Here is a 13,763-nt window from a genome sequence, read left to right as displayed (position 1 = left end):
GCCCTTATCATCTCTTGTCTGAATTATCACACCTTCAGGCCATTCTCCAGTTTGGGTTTCCTAAAATGCAAGTCTGGGGGACTTCCCCGGTAGTCCGGTAGTTGACTCCTTGCTTCCACTGCACGGAGCTTGGGTTCGATCCTTGTTCAGGAAACTAAGATCCCACATGCCACACAGTGTGGCAAATAAATAAATAAAATGCCAGTCTGGCTGACAGAAGCATGGTGGAAGCCCAGAAGTGACCCATGCCATTCTACCTGCTTAGCATGCTTTTAGTTTTATTTCATATAAAGTATAAAGGGCAAATAAAATATTCCACAATCTGTACTTTCAGCTATGACTCTTGAGAAAACTCTCAAATTCCAGATAATGTTTAAGTGTGAGGGTGTAAGATCATCCCAAACTAGCAGAACAGGTTCAGAAAACCATAAAGGTAAGAAGAATGGAGGGTTCAGATAGGTCTTGGCTTTGGCAAAACTTAGAAACCATTCACAAACATTTGAGGCTCTCGGGAATTCCCTGATGGTCCAGTGGTTATGAATTCACCTGCCAATGCAGGGGACACAGGTTGGATCTCTGGTCCAGGAAGATCCCATATGCTGCTGAGCAAGTAAGCCTATGCGCCACAACTACTGAGCCCTCTCTCCTAAAGCCTGTGCTCCAGCAGAAGTCATTGCAATGAGGAGCCCACTCACCACAACTAGAGAAAGACTGTGGGCTGCAACAAAGACCCACCACAACCAAAACTAAATTTTAGAGGTACTAATTTAGGGGGGGAAAAAAGGCTCTCATCTGAGTTGGAATGCAGTGGTTAAGTCTGAGATCAAGCATTGGAGGAAGTGAAGAAAAGGGGATGACTTTTAAGAGCCCTTTTTGAAAGGGTCGGGGATTGTCTTGCAAGTCAAGGGTAGTAATCCTTGACTGACTGATATTAAGGGAAAAGAGAAGAGATTGGTGGTAGAATTTCTTGAAACAGGACACCATCCAAGAATCATATTTTTTAAAGTTGTCAATTACTGTTGCAATAGAGAGAGCTCTTGAGCTGAGAAACTGGGAATACAACCCCAGTATCTCTCCAGAAAAGACCAATCCATTCAAATATGAAAACCAAAACATGAGCAAAATACAGTATCCACGAAAGATACTAAAACACCAAAACAGAAATTGAAGATTGTAATTTCTCAAAAGAGAAAGAAAACTCACCAGAAAAGTGTTGTTGAAGATCAAGGAAAAATGAACAACATTCAAACACAAGTTAAAAAAAAAAGAGGAAAACAAAACTTCAAGCAATTGCAGCTTTTACCAATTACAGGAACACCACAGGGTAGACAGAGGAATTCAAAGAAGTTATGTCCAGACAATAGATTATGAGTAATAATAGAGGGGAAGGAGGCAAAGAGACAATGATAAGGGAAACCATAGGGGCTGCTGTGGTGCTAACAGTGTTTCCAAGGTCCTTATTCTGTAATAATCTGTTAAATTGTACACTTATATTCACACTTTTGTTTGAGTGCTATTTATCACAATAAAAAGGTTTTAACATAATACTATGAGAAATCTGGATTTTCAGCATAAGTGAAATTATAAAAATCAGAAACAAAAATAATGCTATATTGAAATAGGAGATATTTAATACAAGCACAAATCCCTCATGCTCAGATTTTTGCCTTCAATTCCATTCCTTACTAAAAGGAAGAGTCGGGAGAATTTCCTGTCTCCAAGTCTGGAGCAAGGAATGAATAAATGAACCTGGTGCTTCTTATTGTGCCAGAAAATAAGGGAACTTCCCAAGATAATTCAGTTCAGTTCAGTCGCTCAGTCGTGCCCTACTCTGCGACCCCATGAATCACAGCACACCAGGCCTCCCTCCCTGTCCATCACCATCTCCCGGAGCTCACTCAGAGCTCACGTCCATTGAGTCCGTGATACCATCCAGCCATCTCATCCTCGGTCGTCCCCTTCTCCTCCTGCCCCTAATCCCTCCCAGCATCAGAGTCATTTCCAATGAGTCAACTCTTCGCATGAGGTGTCCAAAGTACTGGAGCTTTAGCTTTAGCATCATTCCTTCTAAAGAAATCCCAAGGTTGATCTCCTTCAGAATGGACTGGTTCGATCTCCTTGCAGTCCAAGGGACTCTCAAGAGTCTTCTCCAACACCACAGTTCAAACACGTAAAATGGACACAGCTGAAGTTGACACCAGGGAAGATAGTAGAGTAGGAAGCACCAGAAATTCACGTTTCTGACTGTAGAATTTGCCTGATGTAATTACTTTGGAACAATGGACTTGTGACTTCAAGGGAAGGTGTGAAAGGTAGGCTGCAGTTAATTTCAGTCAGTTTCAGTTCTTAGGTAGTTAGTGGCTATCCCCAAACATCCTGGGTCCCATACAAGGAAGCTGTGCACACATTTCTGGAGCAGCCTGCCTCAACTTGTGGGAACCAGAGTGGGCAATGAAAACTTTGTGCTCCAAATAATGGGTATTCTGTGTTCTAATCACTAACTGCTGCTTCTGATCATGAGGTGCAGAAGGAGGTGGGAAGCCGTTGTTCCAGCTCCCACTGCAATCGTCACAAACCTCCTCCTCCAAATGACAGCACCTACAGGGGATTTGAAAGGACCGGCACCTATTTCTCTCTCTCTCTCTCTCTCTCTCTGGCCATGTTGCATGGCTTGCAGGATCTCAGTTCCCAGTCCAGATATGGAACCTGTGCCCCTTGCCGTGGAAGCACAGAGTCTTAGCCAGTGGAGCACCAGGGAAGTCCCTGGCATCTGTGTTTTTCTCCCTTCATTTTTCCCTTTTTCACCTTTTGTGAACTAGTATAGTTAAAAGCTTCCCAGATGGTTCAGTGGGGAAAGAATCTGCCTGCAGTGCAGGAGACACAGGAGAAGAGGGTTCAATCCATGGATCAGGAAGATACCCTAGAGGAGGAAATGACAACCTGTTCCAGTATCCTTGCCTGGAGAATCTCACGGACAGAGGAGCCTGGTCTGCTACAGTCCTTGGAGCTGAAAAAAGTCAGACACGACTGAAGCAACTGAGCGCGCGCGCGCACACACACACACACACACACACACACACACACTCACATACTCCAGAGCAACCACATATATGGAAAATTTAGAAAGTCACCACACATACCTAAGAAAAGATCCAGACTCGTAAAATATCTGGGAAACCTTAAGCTTACCTCTCAGGCTGATGCTGTCACAGAGACAACATACACCAATTTAAACTATAAACAAAATCAGTAAAACCCCGAGGAAGAGGAAGAATTTTATTTCCAGAGTTCCTACATCATAAGATTCAAATGTCCTGTTTTCAACAACAAAAAAATCATGAGTCATAAAACGACAGGGATGTTATGACCCATTCAAAGGGGGAAAAAAATAAACATAAATGTCTAAGAAAGACGAGATGATGAACTTTCTACACAAAGAATTTAAAACAACTATCTGTCTTAAAGATGCTCAAAGAGCTACAAGAAGATGTGGACAAAGTCACAAAACTGATGTTTGAACAACATGGTAATTTTGATAAAGACAGAAAACCTAAAAATAAGCTAAAAAGAAATTCTGGAGCTTAAAAATATAATAACTAAAATAAAACTGACTAGAGGGATTCAAAAGCAGATTTGAGTAGGCAGAGGAATCAGCTAATTTGAAGACAGGACAATTGAAATTGTCAAATTGAGGAACAAGAAGAAAAAAAGATTGAAGAAAACTGAAATGAACACCGAAAGGACCTGTGGGACAATATCAAGCAGATCAACATAAGCGTTGTGGGAATCCTAGAAGAGAGAGAAAGGAGCAGAGAGACTGCTTGAAAAAATAATGGGTGAAAACATCTCAAATGTGGTGAAAGGCATGCATATAGCCCCCCAAAGAGCTCAGTGAATTTCAAGTAGGATAAAATCAATCAAGGAAATCCTCACTGAGACACATTATAATCAAACTGTCTAAAGACAAAGAGAATCTTGAGAGCAGTAAGAAAGTAACGCATCACATATCAGGGATCACAGATAAGACTATTAACAGACTTCCCATTAGAAAACTTGGATGCCAAAAGACAGTGGGTTGATATATTCAAAATGCTGAAAAAACTGTCTAACCAAAAATCTTATAACTGGCAAAACTGTCCTTCAAATATGAAGGAGATATTAAGTTATTCCCAGATAAATGCTGGAAGAGTTTATTACCATTAGAGCATCTTTTGTTCTAATGAGGTGACTCTTGGTGACCTTCTGGATAGGGGCTGGTCACCAGAAAGACCAAGCCATCACTAGAAGCTTGGAATTTTGGGCCGTATCCCTCATTCTCCAGAGACAAGAGAGGGCCTAGAAAGTGAATTAATAATTGATGATGTCTACATGATCAAGTCTCCATAAAAATCCCCTAAGTACAGAGCTCTGGGAGGTTTTGGGTTGTTGAACATATGGAGGTGCTCGGAGGGTGGTGTACCTAAGAGAGGGAAGGGAAGCTCTGTGCCCCTTTCCCATACCTCACCCTCTATGTAGCTCTTGACCTGGCTGTTCAATTATATTCTTTAAGATATCATTTTGTAATAAATCTGCAATAGTAAATAAACTTTTCCTGGGTTCTGTGAGCTGCTCTAGAAAATTATCAGATCTCAGGAGGAGGTCATAGAAACGGGTCCCAATTTACAGACAGTTGGTCAGAAGCCAAGGTGACAACCTGGACTTGCAAATCTGTTGGTGTCTGAATCCTGGGCCAAGGACTTCCCTGGCTGTCCCTTGGCTAAGATTCAGTGCTTCCAAAGCAGATGGCCTGGGCTCCATCCCGGGTGAGGAAACTAGATGCCACATGCCTCAAGAGTTCCCATGCCACAACTCAGGTTCCACATGCTGCGACTAGAGGATCTTGTATGCCTCAGCTAAAAATCCTGCATGCCACAACTAAGACCCAGCACAGCCAAATAAATAAAAATTATTCCCTGGTGGCTCAGTGGTAAAAAAAATCCGGCTGCCAATGCAGGAGACGTGGGATCTATCTGTGGGCTGAGAAGATCCCACATGCCATGGCGTAACTCAGCCTGTACACCACAGCTACCGAGCCTGTGTCCTAGAGTCTAGGAGCTGCAACTGCTGAGTCCATATGTCACAACTACCGAAGCCTGAGCTCCATAGAGCCTGTGCTCCACAACAAGAGAGTCCACTGCAATGAGAAGCCTTCAAACTGCAACTAGAGAAGAAGCCTTCAAACTGCAACTAGAGAAAAATCCACACAGCAACAAAGACCCAGCACAGCCAAAAATAACATAAATAATTTTTTAAATTTAAAAATAAATATTAAAGAAAAGAGGAAATAAAGGGTAGGGGACTGTCTGTGGGATTAAGCCCTTAACCTGCAAGACTGGGCACTAATTCCAGGCAGTTAGTTTCTTGTTGCAGAAAACCCACATATCTGATGTCATAAGTGTTGTGAGAGTGAGAATGAAGGAAAACAGTTTTCTTAGGCACCAATGCATAAAAAATGTACTAGTTTGTATTTTTGTACTCAAAACATAAAGATGTAACTTTGTGACATTAATAACTGAACTGAAATGGGGACAGGACTGGATGGAGCTTTTATTTTAATCACATTAAAGTAGTATCAATTCAAATTAGTATAATTAAGGGATGTCAAATTTAATCCATATAGTGAACACAAAGAAAATAGTTGTATGATATATACAAAAGGAAATGAGAAGGGAATTAACGTTTCACTACAAAAAAAATTCAGCTAAACACAAAAGATATAATACAGGAAGCAAGGGGCAAGAAAGCTAAATGCATACTGAAAACAAAGAGCAGAATGACAGAAGTCCCTCCCTATCATTAATTACTTTAAATATAAACAGTTTAAACTCTCCAATCAAGACAGAGGTTGGAAGAATGGATTCAAATAAACATAGTCTAATTATATGTTGTTTACAAGAGACTACTTTAGATCCAGAGACAAAAATACGCTGAAAGTGAAAAGATGGGAAAAGATATTCCATGGAAATAGTAAACAAAAGAGTTGGCATGGCTACACGAGTGGCTACAAACACAATAGACTTTAAAACAAAAACAGTTTCAAGAGACAAAGGATATTATATATCAATATATTAATAAAGGTTCAACATAGCAAAAAGATGCATAATTATAAAGATTTACACCTAATAATAGGTCAAAATATCTGAAACCAAAACTGACAGAGTTGAAAGGACAAATAAACAGTTCTAAGTAACAGTCAGAGATGTCAATATCTCACTCTAAATAATAAATAGAACAACCAGACAGAAGATGAGCAGGGAAACAGAAGTTGAACAAAACATGAACCAACTAGATACAACAAACATACACAGAACACTTTACTCAACAAGATACACATTCTTCTCAAATGCACATGGTACATTCGTCTTCAGAATAGGTCATATGTCAGGTCACAAATTAAGGCTCAAGAGATTTTAAAAGACAGAAATCAATAATAACAAGAATGCTGGAAAATATCCAAATTTATGAAATTAAACAACATACTCTTAAAAAACCAATAGGTCAAAAGAGAAATCACAAGGGAAATTAGAAAATACTTAGACAAACAAAAATGAAAACAACACTAAAAAACTTGCAAGGTACAGCAAAAGCAGTGCTAAGAGGGAATTTATAACCATAAATGCTTATAATTTAAAAAGATCTCAAACCTACAACCTAGCTAGAAAAAGAACAAATTAACTCAAAGCTAGCAGGAAAGAAATATTAGAGAAATATTACTGAAACCAAAAGTTGGCTTTTGGGAAAGATTAACAAAATCCCAAACCCTTAGCTAGACTGATCAAGAAAAAGAGAAGACTCAAATTACTGATCGCAGAAATGAAAGTGAAGACATTACTACGAATTATATAGAAATGAAAATATTAAGAATAGAGTACTATGAACAGCTGCATGCCAACGAATTGGATAACCTAAATGAAATGGATAAAGTCATAGAAAAACCATACCAACACCAATTTATGAAAAAATAGAAAATCTGAATACCCTCACAACTAGTAAATCAGTAACCAAAAGCTTCCAGGACAAAGAAAGAATTTGAGAAGCATTAACATTTTTCTTTAAATGTTTAGTGTAGGATTCAGCATGAAGCCATCAGGTTCAGGATCTAACAAAAAATTGCAAAGGGGACTTCCCTGGTGGTCCAGTGGCTAGGAATCCACCATACAATGCAGGGGATCTGGGTTCAGTCCCTGGTTGGGGAATTAAGATTCTACACTCTGCAGGGCAACTAAGCCTATGTGCTGCCAACTATGAGCCCACGCTCCACAACTAGAGATCCTGCATGATGCAACAAAGATCCCAAGTGCCACTAAGACACTTAGTGCAGCTAAACACTTTTTTTTTAAACTGAAGAAAAGGAGACTACTTCTTAATCCAATCTATGAGCTAAGCATTACCCTGATACCAAAGCTAGACAAAGATATTACAAGTAAGAAAAAACTATAAACCAACATTTTTATGAATATAGGTACAAAAATCCAAAAAACCACAAAAAAGGCAAAACCTATTTTTGGCATTAAGGATAGACCAACAGAAAGGAAGAAACCCAAGAAATAAATCTTTACATATATAGTCAAATGATTGTCAAAAGATGACACGATCATTCAATAGGGGAAAGGACAATCTTTTCAATAAATGGTACTGGTATAATTGGATATCCACATGCAAAAAAAAATGAAGTTACACCCTTACCTAACACCATATACATGGGTTTCCCTGGTGGTGAATGCAGTGGATGAGAATATGCCTGCCAAGGCAGGGGACTCGGTTTTGATCCCTGGTCTAGGAAGAGTCCACATACCTCAGAACAACTAAGCCTATGCACCTCAACTACTGAAGCCCCAGTGTGGAGCCCACAGGCCACAACTACTGAAGCTTGTATGCTCCGGGGTCCACAAGCCACAGCTAATGAGCCCCCGTGCTGCAGCTACTGATGTCAGAAGGCCTAGAGCCTGTGCTCTACCACCAGAGAAGCGATCAAAGCTGGAGAGGAGCCCCCTCTCTGCAACCAGAGAAAGCCTACATGCAGCAGTGAAGACCCCACACAGCCAAAAAGAAATAAATCATATAAATTAATAAATAAAGCAGTGTGTACACACTGATCTCAGGCAAGGGTTTTTAAAAAAAAATACAAAATTAACTCAAAATGGATTAAAAAATCTAAATGTAAGAGCCAAACTATAAAACTCTTGGGGAAAAAACAGAAAAATTTCATGATATTGGATTGGCAATAATTTCTAAGAGATGATACCGAAGGCACTGCTAACAAAAGAAAATATGGACAAAATGGACTTCATCAAAGTTTAAAACCTTTGTGCATCATAAGACACTATCAAAAGAGCCTAAAGGCAACCCGTTCGAAAGCAAGGACTGGAATAGATATGTAACACACATATTCAGAGCAGCATCATTCACAACAGACAAATGTGGAAGCAAGCCAAGTGTCCATCAACAGATAAATAAAATATGATATATATTTATATATACAGTAGAATAGCATTCAGTCTTAAAATGGAAGGAAATTCTGACACAGGCTTCAACATTAAGACATTAAGCCAAGTGAAATAAGCCAGTCAAAAAACAATGTATGATTCCATTCACGAGATACTTAAGGAAGTCAAATTCAAGGAGACAGAAAGTAGTAATGTGAATGTGTTTAATCCCACTGAACTATATAAACATAACTGCGCATAATGATATTTTTATGTTATACAGATTTTACCATAATTTTTTAAATGTTTAAGAAGGGGCACAGAAGGGGTTCCCACTGGCCACATTCGTAACAATTTGAGATGCAAAAAGAACAATTGTTGATTTTAATAGATTAAATCTATGAAAATTCATGAACCAAAAGTGACAATGGGTCAGCTATTACCCCAGCTCTGAACATTGTGAATTGAAGTGAAAAATTAAGCATTTATTCTGTCTGATAGGAAACTATTACTTCAAATTCACCAAATGATTCCAGTTGTTTAAGAAAAATCCTACGTTACAGAAGAGTACAAACCAATACAGAAGGAATGGAGGAACTGGAAAATCAATTTATAACCTCTAAGGGAACTTTTGGCTAAGGAAAAATTAGTATTTGTCTAAATGAAAGGGAATGATAAGTTGGGAGGGGGACATTTGGATGGATCGAAGGTAAAATTACAGATTACTTTCTGACAATAAAGCTGAAATATAAGTTCAAACAGATCAATGAGGCTTTTCTCTCCCCCAAATTCAAGGGCCACACCTAACGTCACCAAAGGTGGCAGCCAGATGTATCTCCAGATACTACCTTGGAGACATCCTTACCCCAAATCAGGAATCCAATTAGCTTTAAGATCTTTAGAAGGAATACAATATATAATCATTTAGACCAAGCTAAATCATAATGATGAAAGTGAAAGAGGAGCATGAATAAGCTGGCTTAAAGCTCAAAATTCAGAAAACGAAGATCATGGCATCTGGTCCCATCACTTCATGGGAAATAGATGGGGAAACAGTGGAACAATGACAGACTTTATTTTCGGGGCTCCAAAATCACTGCAGATGGTGACTGCAGCCATGAAATTAAAAGACGCTTACTCCTTGGAAGGAAAGTTATGACCAACCTAGACAGCATATTCAAAAGCAGAGACATTACTTTGCCAACAAAAGTCCATCTAGTTCAAGGCTATAGGTTTTCCAGTGGTCATGTATGGATGTGAGAGTTGGACTATAAAGAAAACTGGGCACCGAAGAACTGATGCTTTTGAACTGTGGTGTTGGAGAAGACTCTTGAGAGTCCCTTAGACTGCAAGGAGATCCAACCAGCCCATACTAAAGGAAATCAGTCCTGAATATTCAGGACTAATATTGGAAGGACTGATGTCAAAGCTGAAACTCCAGTACTTTGGCCACCTGATGTGAAGAGCTGACTCATTTGAAAAGACCCTGATGCTGGGAAAGATTGAAGGTGGGAGGAGATGGGGACGACAGAGGATGAGATGGTTGGATGACTCAATGGACATGAGTTTGAGTAAACTCAGCGAGTTGGTGATGGACAGGGAGGCCTGGTGTGCTGTAGTCCATGGGGTCGCAAAGAGTCAGACACAACTGAGTGACTGAACTGAACTGAAATCATACCACAAGAAAGCAATCTGATAAGTCTACAAGGAGGAATAGTCTACAAGGCAAAAGTTAATATGATGGAAAATGAAAGGTCAGTAAAGAAAAAAGAAAACTCTTCTAATTTCAAAGAGACTTAAAGTGGATTTTGGTTTGGACACACTAACTGGAAAGGACATTTTAGGAGCAACTAGGGAATTTGAATAAGAATTACATCTATGTAAACAAGTTGCTACTATATAGCACAGGGAACTATATATAATATCCTTTGATAAACTGTAAGGGAAAAGAATATATAAGTGTGTATGATTGAATCACTTTGCTAAACAGCAGAAAATAACATGACATTGTAGATCAACTGTATTTCAAAACAATTTTTTTTTAATTTTGAAAGAACTACATCTAAGATGATATTTAGAAATTATCATTCATTAACTCTGAAGATGTGATAATGTGTTTTGACTATGGAAGAAAAGAAATCACCATCCTATCGTTTTATCTAAACTCCATCCATTTAATTCACCCCTTACACTCAGTAACTAACATAAAGTAGGCACGTAATAGGCGTGTGCCTATTTAATACCCATCCAGAGATCTACTGGATGGGTATTTCTGGGGTACACAGCCACTTTTCCTTCCCTTTTCCTTTCCTGATTCTTCGCAGGCAAGCTTCTTTGGGGATGTCTACAACACTTTACCACTATGTTAATTTATTATCCCTTCAACAGCTTTCATAAAGGTCACTGATGATCTCCATGTTATCAAGTCCAAACACGTGTCAGAGTCCTCCCCTGCTTGACCTTTCACGAGTTTCTGAGACTACTGGCCATTGTTCTCTTTCTTTTTAAAAATTTTTGTTGGAGTATAGTTGATTTACAATGTTGTATTATTTTCTGCTGTATAGCAAAGTGAATCTGTTATACCTATATATATACATATACCTGGAGAAGGAAATGGCAACCCACTCCAGTGTTCTTGCCTGGAGAATCCCAGCGACAGAGGAGCCTGGTGGGCTGCTGTCTATGGGGTCGCACAGAGTCAGACACGACTGAAGCGACTTAGAAGCAGCAGCAGCACACATACACCCACTCTTTTTTAGATTCTTTTCCCATAAAAAGGATAATGGCCATTGTTTCCTTAAATGGCCCCTTCCCCCTGGCCTCTGGAACACAGGGACACGCTGGCCAGGCTTTTCTTCTTCCCTTCACTGGGGCCTTCCTCCTCAGTCCCCTTTTGCATTATGCTACTCTCTGGGCAACCTTTCTCATGTTAATACATCCACTTCTGTTTATAGTCAATTATTCTTAAATCAATAGCTCCAGGGCAGACCTGTTCAGAATCTTCCAGATGCTTAATGCTCAGTCAATTTGGATAGCCCAAAGGCATTAGGTTTTGGACTTAGTCCAAAACCCAGGATCAGCTTTATCCACTCACCCACCCCGCAACCTACCCCCAGGAGAAAAAAACTATTATTCCTGTTGGTTCTCATCCTTTGCTCCCAGAAAATGTCGCCAATCCAAGTTAATTACCAATTCTTGTGATTTCTACCTCCAAAATGACTCCAAGATCGGCTCCATTTTCTCCACTCTCACCTTTCTAGTTTAGCCACTACTTTGATTGGATTATCATGATAGCCTCTAATTATTGCCTTGAATTCTGCCCACACCCACCAGGACATAAATCACGTGTCATTTATTCAGTTAATAGTCTCAGCATTGGGTGCTGGGATTAAAGAGATTCCATGTAACTTCTGATCGAGACTTTTGAGTACTCAGGGAAGAAGACAAAGTTGTAAAGTCATGTAAAGTCGACAGGAAGCAGATAGGGAGGAAAAAATTACTAATTGGCAGGCCTTTGACAGATACTCGAAGTACAATGTACGTTTACCATCATATATTTTACCATTTACTAATCAGTATTTTTTTAAAAGATAAATCTAATTGCGATTGATCATACTTAAACTCTTCAATGGCTTTCCCCTGCTCTTGGAACAACCAACTCAAGCCCAGCAGGACTTAGGTGGTTCCAGAGTCCCTGCCTCACCTCCCCTTGACCACTCTCCCATCACTCTCTTAGCCTCGGTCTCTTCCTGCATCTTTACTACCTCCAAGGTGGAGGCATTCTGTCTCCGGGCTCGGGACCCGCCAACCCTTCACCTAACCATTTCTCTCCCGTTCCAGAATGAATACTCAGCTGTCTCCTCCACATCCTAAATCAGATCACACACCTCTGCTCTGTTACTGTGGCCCCTATATTTCTTCTTTACAGTTATTTCTACACTTCCAATCATCCGGCTACTTATTAACAAAACGATCGATGAAATATCTGATGCTAAACTCACCATCCTATTCCCAGTGTCTGTCAAAGGCCTGCCAATTAGTAATTTTTTCCTCTCTGTCTGCTTCCGCCAACTTTCTTTGTCTTCTTTTCAGAGTACGCAGAAAAGTCTCTATCAGAAGTTACCTGAAATCTTTACTCCCAGCGCCCAACCCTAAGACTACTAACGGAACAAACGACACATGACTAATGTTCTCTTCCTCGCATCCCTTCCCTTCCCAACCTATTCCTCGGACCCCTAATCCCCCAGATTTCTGCTTCCCTCGACTACCCCAACCTCCATGCCCTCCGCCCCACGCGGTGTCTTGGGGTGACGCCCTGACTCACCTCTGTGAACTGGTGGGAAGCCACATGCCACTGGTTCAGGCCCTCGGCCCCCTGCTCCATCTGAACTTGGGACGGGTTGCACATTGACACTGCGCTCCGGTCCAGACCCACACCCGAGCAGAGCTGAGACTCGCGGCGCGTCGCAGGTACTGCCACGCCACAATCACCGCGCTCAGCTTCTACTCTCCGCGCGGGGGGGCGGAGCCAAGGGCCGCACCCACCGACCCACCCAGCGGCCGCTGCCCCACCCTGCCGCGCTTCAGCCTCGCGCTGCCTGCCCCAAGGCAGCAGGGTCACTAACAGGGGACCTCAAGACTTTCATTACTTGTCGCTCACGTCTTCACCACCCTACCTACCCCACCCGCCTTTCTGAGCATTTTCATTTGGCCTAAGTGAGGGTGGGGACCCCGAGGTTTCAGACTTCGGCCAGGCCATGTGGACATTATGGAGGGACGAGGGAAGGAGGCTGGAGGGATCAGCAGGCCGGGGTGTAGGGCGCCTGCAGACAGGAGAGCTTCCAGCACCACCCCACCAGCTCGGGGTTCTTGCCGTGGCCTCCGCTATAGGCCAGGTACCGATGTCTTTGAGTGTACCAGCTGAAAACTGGGAGCTCTGGGAAACAAAGCCTTTTTTTCCTATGGTACTTCGGGACTACCCACTGTGTGTTGGGCGCTATCTTTTGGAACTAGGGATACAATGACAAATGAGACAGAACCAAGTCCTTGCGCGCAGGGAATTTTCGTCCTAAATGGGCAGACAGGAAAAAAATACAATAAACATAATTTTAGATGGGGGTGAGCACTGTGGAGAAAACAAAGCAGGACAAGTGAGCTGTTCTCAGGTGAGCTGAGAACCAAGTGCCGGAAAGGAACCAGACACAGGAAGATTGGAGGAAGGTGGAAGGAGCAAGAACTTGGTGAGCCAGTGGGGCAGGGGAGGGCCAGGCGACCTCAGTGATGTGAATAAAGGGGGAG

The sequence above is a fragment of the Ovis canadensis genome, chromosome 1 (assembly GCF_042477335.2).
Source record: "Ovis canadensis isolate MfBH-ARS-UI-01 breed Bighorn chromosome 1, ARS-UI_OviCan_v2, whole genome shotgun sequence".
In the NCBI taxonomy this organism is placed as follows: domain Eukaryota; kingdom Metazoa; phylum Chordata; class Mammalia; order Artiodactyla; family Bovidae; genus Ovis; species Ovis canadensis.
The sequence above is the reverse complement of the archived record's forward strand: the minus strand, read 5'-3'. Positions refer to the sequence as shown.